This window comes from Macaca nemestrina, chromosome 16 (assembly GCF_043159975.1).
Source record: "Macaca nemestrina isolate mMacNem1 chromosome 16, mMacNem.hap1, whole genome shotgun sequence".
NCBI classification, from domain to species: Eukaryota; Metazoa; Chordata; class Mammalia; order Primates; family Cercopithecidae; genus Macaca; species Macaca nemestrina.
The window spans coordinates 15773611-15790345 of record NC_092140.1 but is presented as its reverse complement, the minus strand read 5'-3'; the positions used below and the strand labels follow the sequence as shown (position 1 = coordinate 15790345).

Genomic DNA, 16735 nt, shown 5'->3' with positions numbered 1-16735 from the left:
CAGGAGAACTCTCTTACTATGCCATTTTAAACCCAGCTATCTCATGACTTTTGTAAAATCCAGATATAATGGTTGTCTTTTTTAATTCTTGCATAAAGTGTGACATCTTGCATACCTTCACGGTATTTTGTAATCAGCCCCAACCTACTTCATCTTCATCTTCTGCTGCTTCCTCCCACAACTTTTGCTTTGGCTACAAGATGATATCATCCAAAATCCTCAGTGGCAAATGTGTTTTCTCCTGAAATTCATAACATATAATAGTTATTAAAGGATGTTAGTCATACTTGATAACTATTACTGAAATAAAAACAGGACTCAGGTATAAGAGAGAAAAGAGTTTATCAAATGGCAATCAGATCAATGGGGATTGTTTCAACAGAGAGAATATAAGACAAAATAAAAGTGAATTCCTTCCTGAAGACACGGGGATAAATAAATTGGAAATTCCAGATTTTGCATTAAAAAAAAAAAAAACATGAATTTTGTCCTTTCTCAAATTCCTTTATTAATCTTAGGATTCTCTTTTTAAAAAAAGAAATGTTTTTATTTAAGTATAAAATACATACAAATAACTTCATAAATCATAAGTTTACAGCTCAATGAGTTCTCACAAAATGAACACACATTTGTAATCTCCACCAATGTCAAGAAATAGAAAACTACCAGCCCCCCAGAAGCTTACATGGGCCACCTCCTAGTCATTAGTCCTTCACTGCAAAGATATCCATTATCCTGATTGTTCACCACACAACATGCTTTCTTTTGTGTTTGGCTTTTTTTAACTTAACATTATGTTTGTGAGGTATATCTGTGCATTTTCTTTCTGTATAGCATTCTACTGTATATCACAACTGATTTATCTATTCTACTATTGGTGGAAATTTGCGGTGCTACCAGTTTGGGATTATTATAAATTGCTGCTGTGTACCTTATTTTACATGTGTTTTGGTGAGTACATGCACAAATTTCTATTGTGTATACCTAAGAGCACAACTATTAAATAATTAGGTCTATATGGACAGCTTTTAGTGGTACTACCTCAGTTTTCCAAAGTCCTTGGGAGGCTCTTTTGGAAGGATTTTTATGCCTGTGGTGAATTTGCATCAAAAGCGTTTATATTGGTTAATTTTGGGGCCATAATGATCCACTCTGAAACGTAGTGGCTCAAATCAACTCTTTTTTGTCATTCATGATTCTGTAGGTCAGCAATCTGGGTGGCACCCTAGTCCATTTTCTGTTGCTATAACTAAATGCCTGAGACTGGGTAATTCATAAAGAAAAGAAATCCATTTCTTATCGTTCTGGAGGCTGGGAAGCCTCAGGTCAAGGGCTGCATCTGGTAAAGGCCTTGCTGGTGAGGACTCTGCAAAGTCCCAAGGCGGTTCAGGGCATCCTGCAGCAAGGGGCTGAGCATGCTAGCTCAGGACTCTTTCTCCTCCTATAAAGTCACTAATTCCCCATCCTCATGACTTCATCTAATCCTCATTACTTCCCAAAGGTCCCTCTTCTCAAATGCCCCAGTCAGATTCTCCACTCTCTTAATACGGTTGCAGTGGGGACTATGTCAACGTGAGTTTTAGCAGGGACTAATATTCAGACCGTAGCAGGTGGCTATGCCAGTCAGGTTTTCTGCTGAGGTCACTAACATAGCTGCAGTTATCTTGCAGCTCCATAGGGTTGGATGGAAAAAAACGACCTCATTATGTCTGGCGGTTGGTTCTGGCTCTTGACTGAGCCGCATGTCTCCTGCAGGTCAGCGTGGGCTTTTCACATTCGCGTGGCATACAAAGAGGAAGAGAGCAGACACTAAGATCACCTGAGGCCTCGTCCTCGTGCAGGAAGCCGCCCAGCACCACTGCAGCTGCATTCCACAGGTCCAAGCCGGTCACAGGGCCAGTCCACATTCAGAGAATATGGGGGATACGCTCCACTTCTTTTTTCTTTTTAATTTTAATTGTAAGCTCAGGGGTACAAGTGCAGGTTTGTTACATAGGTATACTTGTGTCATGAGGGTTTGTTCTACAGATTATTTCACCACCCAGGTATTAAACCTCGTACCCATTAGTTCTTTTTCCTGATCCTCTCCCGCCTCCCACCCTCCACCCTCCAAAAGGCCCCAGTGTGTGTTGTCCCCCTCTATGTGTCCATGTGTTCTCATCATTGAGCTCCCAAAACTCCACATCTTGATGAGAAAGTCAGCAAAAAAAGTCAGCCATTTTGCTCCCAAAACTCCACTTCTTGATGAGAAAGTCAGCATAAAAAGTCGGCCATTTTTTTTCCAATCTCCCATCATGTTTCATCTGACCACAATTATTTATTTTCCTCTTGCATGCACAGTATGCTTGCCCCACCCTAGGAACACCGAGGGCCTCATAAGTGCCTCATCCAATTATGGCATCATGCTCAAGGCTAGTCATCTGCATTGGGTCCAAGTGAGGCTCCTGGAGGGCTTATTCTCAGGTGCAGCACCCCTCAGTCTGGACACCTACAAAATAAAAAGGCAAGTTTTCCACCCAACACATACCTGAAATAGCATAGTAAAGCAGGATAACCACAATAAATAATCCTATTCAAAAGGGAAGGATGGAGGGGCATAGAAGTCATTTTTCCATGGCAGTTCTCAAATACAGCTGGACACATGTTGCCAGGTCCTCCTAAACTGGAAGCCAGGAAAGTTCTTTTTGTTGTTGTTGTTGTTGTTGTTCTGTTTTTTGAGATGGAGTCTCACTCTTTTCACCCAGGCTGGAGTGCAATGGCACAATCTTGGCTCACTGTAACTTCCGCCTCCCAGGTTCAAGTGATTCTTGTGCCTCAGCCTCCTGAGTAACTGGGATTACAGGTGTGTGCCACCGCACCTGGCTAATTTTTGAATTTTTAGTAGAGACAGGGTTTCACCATGTTGGCAAGGCTGGTCTTGAACTCCTGACCTCGAGTGATCTGCCTGCCTCAGCCTCCCAAAGTGCTGGGATTACAGGTGTGGGCCACTGTGCCTGGCCCTGGGAAAATTCTTGATTAGGGTTCATTGCTGTTCCTTTGGCATGAAACCACCCAGCTCATATCTCAGAGTGGCTCTTGGTTCTACACTGTACGAGGGGCCCTTAGCTCAGCCCTCTGAGACAACTTTTCATTTCTATAAGAAATGGCCCATTTTGCCACTGAGTAGCTTTCTCAGTCTGCCTCCTACCTATAGAAAGTCGGGAGCCCACAGGTCATTTTTTTTTTTTTTTCATTTTGAACAGTCTGTTCCTTTTAGTGCAAGCTGGCAGTGCTTTTACCAGGAAAATTCTCTTAAAATTTTTCTGGATTTCTTGTGACTTTGCTACAGATCTTCATGTGGCAAAAGTCACATTGGTAATTTTTGTTTAGACTCTTCTTTTTCTACTTTGGGTCATAAGTCAGGCTGAGTGCAACAATGCTTCCCTGTCTACTGAGGGTGTTCAGGAGACGCTGCCTTGACTCTTTCGGCAACCTTAAATATGACGTCACAGCTGTACACTTAATTTGGGACTTGGCCCCAGGTCTCATTTCATTTTGAGAATCTTCTATGAGCTGTGGAGACCAGGGATGATCAAACAGTTTTATCTTCCAACCCACCAAATCTTGGATCCTTTTTTTTTTATTAATATGTCATAGTTGTACACATTGCGGGAGGGGGCGCATGTGATATTTTGATACATGTATACAATGTGTAATGATTTGGATCCTTTCTGTTTTCTCTGAATTCTACTTGCAAATGAAACAGCTACTTCTTGACTTCATCTCTCTACCTTACCATATATGTATTTTAGACCAACAAACTGACACTTTCAACTTTCTGCCTGGGGACTTCCTTAATGAAATCCAAAAGTTTATTAGTAGCATTTGCTGTTTTCCAAGTTATTGTAGAAAACAGTCTTGCAGATTGCTCTGTCATTTCCCCCGATTGCTGGAGCCGCCTCTTCATTGCTTTTCCAATCTCCGCTAATGATTGGTTTGCCACTTATACAGCGTTGATGAAAAGTTTTATCATTACTCTCTGTTCTTTTTCCCCATGTCATTTCTCAGGATTGCTTATTCAGTTAGTAACCTTGAGAGATGAGCTGGTGTCTCCCCCAGGACAAACAGTAGACTGCCAACTGCTTGCTCTGAAAATGGTGGAGTCCCAAAGCTCAGTGCTTCTTAGTGGCATCTCAGACCCGCATGGGTGGCATTCATCTAGGTCACATTGCATCGTCCCCAGAGGACTCAGAGGCAGAGAAAACCAAAGCAAATATGCTGACGCCCATGCTGCCTGCTCTGCCATGAATAATAAAGGCTTTTATCTCTGACACAGGAATCTTTGTCTAGCGCCAGCATCCGTGAAACAGGCACAGGCTCACTTATCAGCTTCTAAGTAGGTAAAAAACAAATCCCAGATCCAACAGTCTCCATCTCCAGAAGGTATTCTCAGATTAATTTCCAACAGACCTCGAGTTAACACTACCAAAATTTGGATGTGACCTGAAAAAAACTCACTGCCCTGAGATAGAATTGGAGGAAAAATTATGTTCATAGCATTTTTAAAACTTCAGAACCGTGTCAGAATTCAGAAATGGAAGTAAATCCTATCAACACCTCTGTGCTCATGTTTCTGTGTGACCTCAGAGCTAGCCTAGCCTAAGATCCTATGAAATATTATAGCATTGTCAAAAACCATGTATTCTCTTCAGGAAGTTTTATCTTTGGGATCACTTACCAATAGCAAGAGAAAAATTCCAATAACTTGCCAACTGCAATGCTTTATGGAGTTTCTGAACAAACATTGTAATCTTTATGACTCCCAAATAATGTCTGCATTACAAAATAACAAGTCAGAAAAAAAAAAAAGATTAGACACATAAGGAGGAAAAAAAGAGAAGCAGCATTCATAGCTCACCTACCACATGCCAAGGAACTGTAGAAACTTTGTTGATATTTACGTAAAACCCTATGATAATTGCTACTGCAACTTAAAATAAAAGTTACATTAAAAAAATAACAATTACCTCAGGGATCCGTGGCTCAGGCCTGTAATCCCAGCACTTTGGGAGGCCAAGGCAGGCGGATCAGTTGAGGCCAGGAGTTCAAGACCAGCCTGGCCAATATGGCAAAACCACGACTCTACTAAAAATACAAAAATTAGCCAAGCCTGGCAGCACACGCCTATAATCCCAGCTGCTCGGGAGGCTGAGGCATGAGAATCGCTTGAATCCAGGAGGCAGAGGTTGCAGTGAGCTGAGATTGCGCCACTGCACTCCAACCTGGGCAACAGAGTGAGACTCTGTCTAAAAAATAAAAATAAATCAATAACAACAATTGCTACTGCTTTAATTTCACGATGAATAGTACAGACTGGTGCCTAGGAACAGACTCTACGACAGACAACCTGGGTTTACAGCTCAGCTCACTGCTAATTAGCCCTAAATGTGGGGGCAAGTTACTCAGCCTCTCCAAGCCTTTGTTTCCTCATATGCAAAATGGGGATACTATTCATTCCTACTTCATAGGCTTACTGTGTTATTTGAAGTAAAAGGGTTAACTCATGTAAAATGCTTGTAAACGTGCTGTTTAATTTCAATGACTAGTATCTAGGTCAAAAACAGTGAATGAGGAGGATGAGAGAAAAAGAAAAAATGTTACCATGTACAGGAACAGAAATGGCTGGAATACACTCTCAATGATCCAAGAGTCCAGGAGGAAGAAATGCAGTACTTCTAATGCCTGGATTTCTCGATGACTGCAAGTTGACTCCAGAAACTTTTTTTTGCATTAGCATCTTTCTAAAATATAGAAATCTAAGGTCCTTAATCTCAGACGTCTAGCCTCAAAAACTATGAGACAATGCATTTCTGTTGTTCGAGCCATACAGTTTGTGGGTCTTTGTGACAGCAGCCCTAGGAAACTAACACAAAACACATTATGTAAATTTGTACTATCTTTTCTGACTTCTTCTTTTCCTTTTTTTTTTTTTTTTTTTTTTTCAGATGGAGTCTCGCTCTGTTACCCAGGCTAGAGTGCAGTGGTGCAGTTTTGGCTCACTACAACCTCTGCCTCCCAGGTTCAAGCAATTCTCCTGCCTCAGCATCCCAAGTAGCTGGGATTACAGGCACTTGCCACAATGCCCAGCTAATTTTTGTATTTTTAGTAGAGACGGGGTTTCACCATGTTGGCCAGGCTGGTCTCGAACTCCTGACCTCAGGTGATCCGCCCACCTCAGCCTCCCAAAGTGCTGGGATTGTAGGCGTGAGCCACCGCACCCAGCAGACTTCTTTTCTAAATGAAGACACAGTACAGAAGTGCTTATAATAACAAGTAACAATTCCCTACCCCATCCCTAGTCCCTCTCAGTTACAATCTAAAGAGCCTTTTAAATTGCTGTTAAATTTCCTTCTTCTTTAAAGCCTTTCCAACTACCTGGAAATGCAGTGTGAGTTTCTCATTTCTCATCCATGTACTCTGATGTGAATGTTCCACTTTGCAGCACACGAAACGCCTATGCAATGCATATGCATAATAAATTTTATTTTTTTTAGTGTTTGAACAACTCCACGTCAGACTGCTTTGGAAGGACATTTGCTTTATGAAAGTCGGTTTTACACGGAGGTGCTGTGGGCAGCTGAAAATAGCCCAGGCTTCACGGGGGGGTCCACTGCCTGCCTACTCTACCTCTAGCCAGGTGACTTCAGTGCCCCACACGTGGTTGCCTTATTGTTTTGAATGGAAGTAGGGAGATAATATCTCAAAATATGAATCTCAGTGCTCTTTTTTTTTTTTTTTTTTTTTTTTGATACGGAGTCTCTGTCGCCCAGGTTGGAGTGCAGTGACATGATCTCGGCTCACTGCAACATTCGCCTCCCTGATTCAAGTGATTCTCCTGCCTCAGCCTCCCAAGTAGCTGGGATTACAGGCGCCCGCCACCATGCCTGGCTAACTTTCACATTTTTAGTAGAGATAAGGTTTCACTATGTTGGCCACGCTTGTCTTCAACTCCTGACCTCAAGTGATCCACCCACCTTGACCTCCCAAAGTGCTGGGATTACAGGCGTGAGCAACCGCGCCCGGCCACTTCTTTTCCTATTTTACTGTGAAATACAAAACATTCACAGTTTAACCACTACCTAAGTCAGAAGATAGAACGCTGCTCCTCCTCCACTAATGTTCCACATCACCAGCCATTAAGGAAGTGCAAATTAAGGCCATGATGACCTAACACTACACATGTATCAGAATGGGGGGGAAAAGTGTAATAGCAGCAATAGCAAATGCTGGCAAGGATGCAGAGAAATTGCACTTCTCATACATTGCTGGTGGAAATGTAAAATGGTGCAGTCACTTTGGAAAATGGTGTGTTGGTGTCTTTTAAAACTAAGCATACACTTACCATAAAACTCAGCAATTGCACTCTTGGGAGTTATTTAAGAAGTAAAAATGTGTATACACACAGAAAACTATGCACAAGTACTCATAGTAGCTTTATTTGTAATAGGCAAAAACTGGAAGCAACTGAAATGTCCATCAAAAAAGGTGCATCCGCCGGGCGCCGTGGCTCAAGCCTGTAATCCCAGCACTTTGGGAGGCCGAGGCGGGTGGATCACAAGGTCAGGAGATCGAGACTATCCTGGCTAACATGGTGAAACCCCATCTCTACTAAAAATACAAAAAACTAGCCGGGCATGGTGGCGGGCGCCTGTAGTCCCAGCTACTTGGGAGGCTGAGGCGGGAGAATGGCGTGAACCCGGGAGGCGGAGCTTGCAGTGAGCCGAGATCACGCCACTGCACTCCAGCCTGGGAGACACAGCGAGACTCCGTCTCAACAAAAAAAAAAGGAGCATCCATACAGTGAAATGCAACTCAGCAACACAAAGGAACAAACTATTGGTAAGAACATGCGTCGATCTCAAGCGGATTCTGCTGATTGTACAAAGCCAGTCTCAGAAGGTCATGCATTATACAATTCCATTTATACAACATTTCCAATGACAAAATTACAGAAGAGGAAAATAGACTAGTGGTTGTTGCCAGGGTCTAGGGATGGTGGGAGGGGCTGGAGGGAGGAAATTATGAAGGAGACGCACACGAGGAGCTCTGTGGTGATAGACTAGTACTGTATCATGTGGGTGGTGGCAGACACTCAAAACTGTTTGTGTCATCAAATGACACAGAACTAGATCCATATATTGGACCAATGTCAATTTGGACTATCATTATGCGTGATCCAACTATTGGGGGAATTGACAGGTATACATTTATGCACAGTGTTTGCATCTTCCTGTGAATTTTATAATTATTTTGAAATACGTATATTTTTAATTATAAAGTAGCCACCACCTAAATCAGAAGATAGGACAGTGTCCCCTGTCCCACACATTCCTCCCCACTCAAAACCCTTCCCATTGACACCTTGCTTCCTATTATATATTGACCACCTGTCTTCATCTGTTTATGTTGCTACAAAGGAATATCTGAGGCTGGGTGATTTATAAAGAAAAGATAATTTGGTGCATGGTTCTGCAGGCCATACAAGAAGCATGGCACCAGCATCTGCTTCTGGTGGGGACCTCAAGCTGCTTCCGCTCATGGCGGAAGGGGAAGGGGAGCCAGCGTGTGCAGGTCACATGGTGAGAGAGAAGGAGGCAAGACAGAGCGAGGAAGAAGGTACCAGGAAGGTACCAGGCTTTTTTCAACAACCAGTTCTCTTGGGAACTGAGAGTGAGAACTCACTCCCAAGAGAATGGCACCAAGCCTTTCATGAGGGATCCAAACACCTCCCACGAGACCCCACCTTCAACACTGGGGATTAAATTTCAACATGAGACTTGGCAGAGCTAAACAAACTGCATCCAAACCATAGCACCACCTACACATGCTTTCCTAAAAATATATTATTTTTTGCCTAATTTAAACTTTACACAGATGGAAGCAATCATATGAAATCTTTTGACTCTGCCTTTTTTCACTAAACTTTTTCACTAAACATCATATTTGTGAGTTTCATCCATGGTGCGTGTAGCTGTAATTCTGTATTCCATCAAATGAATACACCACAATGAATGCATCCATTGTGTTGCAGATGACTTTTTCGGTTGTTTCTGGTTTGGGGCTATTATGAGCGATGCTATCAGGAGCATTATTGCACCCTGGTGCATCTGTGCATGCAGATTTCCAGAGAATATACCCAGGAAATAAGCTGCGGGCTCCTGGGGTTTATTTATTTTCAACTTTACAAGAGAACAGTAAATTATTTTCCAAAGGTTTGTACCATTTTTCACTTCCATTGGCTGTGTAAGTAAGTTCTTCTTGCTTTGGTTAGCTTTGAAAAACAGAATTAGCCATTCTGGTGGGTGCATAATTGTATCTTGTTGTAGTTCTGATTTGCATTTCTCTGATTACTTTTTGGTTGAGCATTGTTTCATTTTGGATTGTCTCTGTTATGAAATGTTGGTTCAAGTTTTTGACCATTTTCTATTGAGTGGCACATCTTTTCCTTACTGATTTGTAAGAATTCTTGTATGTTCTGAACACTAACCCTTAGTCTGTGGCTGTCCTTTTACTTCATTCCCTGCTCTTCTTTCCCAATTCAGCAGGCATGGCCCTTCCTTTCTTCAGCCAAAGGCTTAGGTAAAAAGAAAATCAGTAATAGGAATATAACCAAAATCTAAATACTGTTTATTTTTATCTCCTAAATAAATTCTTTAAACTGTATTAGTTACACCCATGATCATAGCAGCACTATTCACAATAATCAAAATGTATCTGCAACCCAAGTACCCATCAATGGATGAATGGATAAACAAAATGTAGTATATCCATCCAATGAAATATTATTTAGCTTTAAAAAGGAAGGAAATTCTGATACGTGCTATAACATAGATGAAGCTTGAAGACATTATTATTGCTAAGTAAAATAAACCAGACACACAAAAAATAGCATCTTAGCAAAGACTGGGATTCCACTTATATAAGGTACCTAGTCAAATTCACAGAGACAGAAAGTAGAATGGTGGTTGTCAGGGACTAGAGGTGGGGAGAATGGGGAGTTAGCATTTACTGTATACAGAATTTCAGATTTGCAAGATGAAAAAAATTCCGGGCCGGGTGCTGTGGCTCACACCTGTAATCCCTGCACTTTGGGAGGCTAAAGCAGGAGGATCACTTGAGTTTAGGAGTTTGAGACCAACCTAGGCAACATAGGGCACAGACCAGCCCATCTCTACAAAAAATTTAAAAAATTAGCCAGGCATGGTGGTGCACACCTGCAGTCCTAGCTACTCGGGAGGCTGAGGTGGGAGCATCACTGGAGCCTGGGAGGTCGGGGCTGCAGTGAGCAGTGATTGTGCTATAGCATTCCAGCCTGGGCAACAGAGTGAGACCCTGTTTCACACCAAAAAAATTCTGGACATGATGGTGGCGATGGCTGCACAACATTGTGAATATATTTAATGCTGCTGAACTGTACTCTTAAAAATTGGTAAGACAGGGCCGGGCACAGTGGCTCACACCTGTAATCCCAGCACTTTGGGAGGCCGAGGCGGGCGAATTGCTTGAGACCAGGAGTTTGAGACCAGTCTGACCAACCTGCTGAAACCTCGTCTCTACTAAAAATGCAAAAAATTAGCCGGGCGTAGTGACTCACGCCTGTAATCTCAGCTACTCAGGATGGGAGGCTGAGGCACAAGAATCGCTTGAACCTGGGAGGCAGAGATTGCAGTGAGCCAAGCTCATACTACTGCACTCCAGCTTGGGCGACAGAAAGAGACTCCATCTCAAAAAAAAAAATTTGATAAGATGGTAAATTTTGTCATGTATATTTTATCACAATACAAACTGTATTAGTGCAGTCATTTAAAATAACCTTTTATTAACAGAGAAAGAAGCAATATGTGTATTTTAAAAATTAGAAAAAAATAGGCAACACGCAAAATAATGAATAAAATGTTTTCATTTCTACCATCCTCACTGTGACACTGAATGTAGAACTTCTGATCTGAAATGAGCTTTCTGCTGTATGTGTTTGATAATCTACCTTATTGTATACATGAGCTATACATTTTTTCATTCAGTTTTTCCAGTTGAGCTAAACACATAACAATCGTTTTAAAGCCAAACCTGAGTTTGGCATTTTGGTGCTTGTTTGTTTTGTTTGTTTGTCTGTTTGTTTTTAAAGAGTCAAAAGGCAAGGTTCTAAAGAGGCAGCCTATAAGATTCATCCTTAAACAAGAGCTTGGGGCCGGGCACAGTGGCTCACGCCTGTAATCCTAACACTTTGGGAAGCTGAGAAATGCAGATTGCCTGAGCTCGGGAGTTTGAGACCAGCAAGGGCAACATGGTGAAACTCTGTCTCTACTGACATACAAAACACCAGCCAGGTGTGGTGGCGGGCGCCTGTAATCCCAGCTACTCAGGAGGCTGAGGCACAAGAATTGCTTGAACCCGGGAGGCAGAGGTTGCAGTGAGCTGAGATCACACCACTGCACTCCAGCCTGGGCAACAAAGCAAAACTCTGTCTCAAAAAAAAAAAAAAAAAAAAAAAAAAAAAAAAAAAAAAAAAAAAAAGAGCTTGGGAGGAAGTTAGAGCATCCTGGGGAGGAAGAGAAAATAGGAGGAGTTGAGAAGGAAAGAAGGTGGGCCCTCCACTCCTGGAGGAGCAGAGAGTGGCCTCAAGATGGCCTGAACCCTGTCAATGTGAACACCCTTAGTCTCAGCCCCAGAAAGCAAGCTGGGACCTTGGCCAAAGCCAGCAACTTCATAGCCCTTAGTGAGCACTGCTTGTTGCTGTGCTAATAAACTACAGTGGTTTGCTGTGCCCTGAGTGGACATCCCAGTAGCAGCAAGCAATGTGCCACGTGACCCCCAGCAAGAGTGACAGCTATCAGCAACTTCAGACTGCACAGCCCATCTGGACTCTCCCATGGCCCAGAATCTGTGTGGATATCCCTGAATGTCCCGTATTCCTGAGGAAAGTACCACCTGTCATAAAGGGTAGTTTTAAGGATGGAATAACACACCTGAAAGTATCTGGGACACTGGCAATCTCAGCTCTATGGATGTTTATTGTTCTTGATTTTAAGCAGGCCTATCTCTAACTCCAATTACACAGTAATTGGCATGATCCCATTGTTACCTATGCAACGCATCCTATTTGAAGATAACTCAATAGCTTACAAGAGAGGAAGAGCAAACATCATTAACCACATTGTATGGCTATAAGAAATGAGGTTGATTTTCCTGAGGGATGGTAATCTGACTCTGGACAGATTCCAAATTCCAAACAGGGGAATTTCCATGCTCTTTTGAGCAAAGGTGGTACCCCTGGAAAATCATATGCTCTCCATGCTTGGAAGACCATCTCTCTTTTAAGTGTGTCAACTTATGCGACGATTGTTCAGTTTCCTAAGTTTCATGATGTCATTGATCTCATGAATACCATGAGATATTTGTTATTGCCTAAGATGCTTTAAATTAGCTTTATGGTTCTCAGAAATCACTAGACTCACACAAAAAACTTCTGTCTGGACTGCAAATTTTCAATGTCCTATTTATATTGAGCAGTTCAACCTCTTCCATTAGCAGGCAATAAATGTCATCAGTATTTAATGAGGAAATACCAGGTGCATGGCATTGTTACATGCATTAAGGTGTAACAATGGAGAGATTTGACATGGTCCCTTGACCTCTGGTTCTACTCAGAAACATAAGACACCGGACATGGATGAAGCTGGAAACCATCGTTCTCAGCAAACTAACACAAGAACAGAAAACCAAGCACCGCATGTTCTTACTCATAAGCGGGAGCTGAATAATGAGAACACACGGACACAGGGAAGGGAACATTACACACTGGGGCCTGTCGGGGGGTGGGAGGCTAGGGAAGGGATAGCATTAGGAGAAATACCTAATGTAGATGATGGGTTGATGGGTGCAGCAAACCACCATGGCACGTGTTTACCTATGTAACAAAACTGCACATTCTGCACATGTACCCCAGAAATTAAAGTATAATTTTTAAAAAAGCAATATAAGACACCTTAACAATGAGAACAATATAAATGTGGGAGAAGTGGCAACTAGAAAAATGCTTAACAATTTTTATAATTAACATAGGCTTTTACAAAGCCAAATTTGGAAGAAAAATACTTCTTATTAATTTTTAATGTTCTCATAAACTTTGTTCACATTAATCATGATTTCATTAAGCTTTTATTTTTATATTTCTTTACATTTTACTATACCATATTCATTAAGTTTTTTGTTTTGTTTTGTTTTTAAGACAGAGTCTTGCTCTGTCGCCCAGACTGAAGTGCACTGGCGTCATCTCCGCTCACTGCAACTTCTGCCTCCCAGGCTCAAGCAATTCTTGTGCCTCAGCCACCTGAGTAGCCAGGATTACAGGCTGTGCCACCACCCCCGGCTAATTTCTGTATTTTTAATAGAGACAAGGTTTCACCATGTTGGCCAGGCTGGTCTCAAACTCCTGGCTTCAAGTGATTTGCCCACCTCAGCCTCCAAAAGTGCTGGGATTACAGGCGTGAGCCACTGCGCCCAGCCTATATTCATTAAGTTTTAAGAGGAGATGATAAAACCAAAATGAAATGAATAAAAAAAAAATACGTATCGTAAATTTTCTTTCAAGGAAAGAATTGTTTCAATGACAGCACTTTTGTTGTGAATCATATATAAAATATTATAATCTGTGCATTACAAAAATATTTACTTGTTTAATCACTCAGTGAGAACATTGCTTAGAGAGAGGTAGGCAGGTTATATGATGCCCATTTTATAGAAAAGAAAATGTACTCAAGAGGTCATGTGACTTCTCCCAACTCTTACCATGAGTTATCAAAGCAGAGATTAAGTTTCCTGACTCTCAGGCCTTTGCTGTGCCCACTTCATGCTGTGTTCACTGACTGTAAAACTTGTCTACCTCAGTCTGTCTCCAGCTTCTTTTCATAGCTGATTACAGTTTTGCCTTCCATGGTTCAGAAAACTGTTTTCATTTGTACATGTTCATGCTTTCTCAAAGGATGCCGACATTCATGACAGGACTTCAGACCTGGAAGGGGTCTTTGAGATCTAGTCCACCAGTCTCATTTTATAGGTGAAGAATCTGAGGCCCAGAATGGTTAAGAAGCTCCTGGAGAGGTAGAAAGGCAAATAACGGCATAACAATGAATCCTATAAGGAAAGGTTAAAGGCACTGAAATCACTTCCTCCAAATGGCTAATATACTAATGGCCTTTGAGTATTAGAAGATTTATGATTCAAGATGAGGAAGTGTTTACCCTTCTCTGTCTCCACCAAAAACAAAACAAGTGTTGATGAGAGTGAGCAAAAGAAAAATACCAAATATGGGAAAGAATTTTCTGGAAAGACACAGTGGCTCATGCCTGTAATCCCAGCACTTTGGGAGGCCAAGGTATTAGGATCACTTGAGTCCAGGGGTTCAAGACCACCTGGGCAACATAGGGAGACTGTTTCTACAAAAAAAATAAAATGTTAAAATTAGCCGGATATGGTGGCTCATACCTGCAGTCTCAGCTACTTGGGAGGCTGAGGTGGGGGGATCCCTCAAACCTGGGGGGTCAAGACTGCAGTAAGCAGTGATCACACCACTGCACTCCAGCCTGGGTGACAGAGCAAGATCCTGTCTCAAAAAAAAAAAGAAAAAGAAAAAAGAAAAAAAAAGAATTTTCTGGCAACCAGGAAGAAACCTAGAGAGATTTCTTTTTCATTCTTTCTTTCTTCTTGAGATATAATTCACATACCATACAACTCACTCATTTAAAGTACCCTTCTTGGTTTTTAGTATATTCATAGCTGTGTAACCATAAACATAATCCATTTTAGAACACTTTTATCCATTAAAAAAACCATACCCTTTAGCTATCATTCTCCTGCCCCACCCCCCGCACAGCTCCACTAGCCCTAAGCAACCATTAGTCAACTTTGTCTTTATAGATTTGCCTATTCTAGTTCATATAAATTAAATCACATAATATGTAATCTTTTGTGACTGCCTTCTTTTCCTTAGTGTACTGTTTTTAAAGTTCATCCAATGTTGGAGCATATATCAGTATTTCATGTTTCTTTTTATTGCTAAATAATATTCCATTGTATGCATATACCACATTTCATTTATCCATTCCTCAGCTGATGGACATTTGGGTTGTTTGCACTTTTTTTTTTTTTTTTTTTTTAGAAACAGGGTCTCACTCTGTTGCCCGTGCTGGATTGCGGTGGTGCAATCATAGCTCACTGCAACCTTGACCTCCCACGTTCAAGTGATCCTCCCACCTCAGCCTCCCAAGTAGCTGGGACTACAAGTTCCCTTTTCTCTTGGGTATATGCCAAAGAGCAGAATTGCTAGGTCAAATGGAACTCTGTTTAACTTTTCAAGAAAATGCCAGATTGTTTTCCAAATCAGCTGCACCACTTCACACTCCCACCAGCAGTGTAAGAGGATTCCGATTTCTCCACATACCCACCAACATTATTATTATGACTTTTTGATTATAGCCATTTTAGTTTGTATGAAGTGGTATCTCATTGTGGTTTCGATTTGCATTTCCCTGATGACTAATGTTGGGCATCTTTTTTTTTTCCCCCCCTGAGACAGAGTCTCGCTCTGTCACCCAGGCTGGAGTGCAGTGGCATGATCTCAGCTCACTGCAACTTCCAACCTCCACATCCCAGGTTGAAGTGATTCTCCTGCCTCAACCTCCCATGTATGGGCATCTTTTTGTGGGCTTATTAGCTATTTGTATACCCTCTTTGGAGAAACATCTATTCAGATCTTTTGCCCGTGAAAAATTTCTTTTTAAAAGGTTAGGCCAGGTGCGGTGGCTCATGCCTATAATCCTAGCAATTTGGCAGGCTGAGGCAGGCAGATTACCTGAGGTCTGGAGTTTGAGACCAGTCTGACCAACATGGAGAAACCCCTTCTCTACTAAAAATACAAAATTAGCCAGGCGTGGTGGCACATGCCTGTAATCCCAGCTACTCGGGAGGCTGAGGCAGGCTGAGGCAGGAGAATCGCTTGAACCCGGGAGGCGGAGGTTGTGATAAGCTGAGATCGTGCCACTGCACTCCAGCCTGGGCAACTAGAGCAAAACTTCGTCTCAAAGAAAAAAACAAAAAGAAAGAAAGAAAAGAAAAAAGAAAAGAAAAGAAAAATAAAAGGTTAAGTGCAGATTAGACTCTTATTCTCTGGGTTGCTTCATATCTAGTCTTCTCTTAACATAAATTATGTAAGTCCTAATTGTATCAATTAGAGTTCTTCTGGCCCTTTCTAGTTCAATGAATCTATAGTTGAAAAGAATTTTCATATCTGAAGTTTGATTTTTGTAGAGTACAAGCTGAAGACAAAATGCTACAAAATGTCCCCTCTCCCACAGAGATGAATTTTTGAGTAGAAGGTCTGTGGAGATGCATTTCGGGAAGATCCTTTGTTTGAGGAGCAAGTCCTGCAGAACAGCCTCTCCATTTTAGTGCAAAAGCCGGCACAGATCGGGGCCAGTGGGCTAAGGGGCTTCATTTCCTCCAGCATTTTAGAATGATTGCCTGAAAAAAAATAAACCTCGCTTTTTTCTGAATTACAACATGATGAGCTGATTCATCTTCAGCCCCCACTGAAAGGGTGTAGCTGAATTGCTTCACCAAATGTATGATGTAGCATGAAAATATGCATCCCAAGAAAGGCAGTTCGGCAGGCTCTCCATATAAGAATGCTCAGCCTTGG

General features: G+C 41.8%; 1 long non-coding RNA gene across 1 annotated transcript; it reads right to left on the bottom strand.

Annotated features, from left to right (window-relative positions):
- Positions 1-276: 276 nt before the first annotated feature.
- On the bottom strand, positions 277-14838 carry LOC139359066 (uncharacterized). The gene is made up of 5 exons (XR_011614640.1): positions 14524-14838; positions 13828-14131; positions 5641-5902; positions 4718-4812; positions 277-2488 (listed from the first exon to the last, which is right to left on the bottom strand). It is a non-coding gene; the product is annotated as an uncharacterized lncRNA (long non-coding RNA).
- Between the last annotated feature and the right edge of the window lie 1897 nt (positions 14839-16735).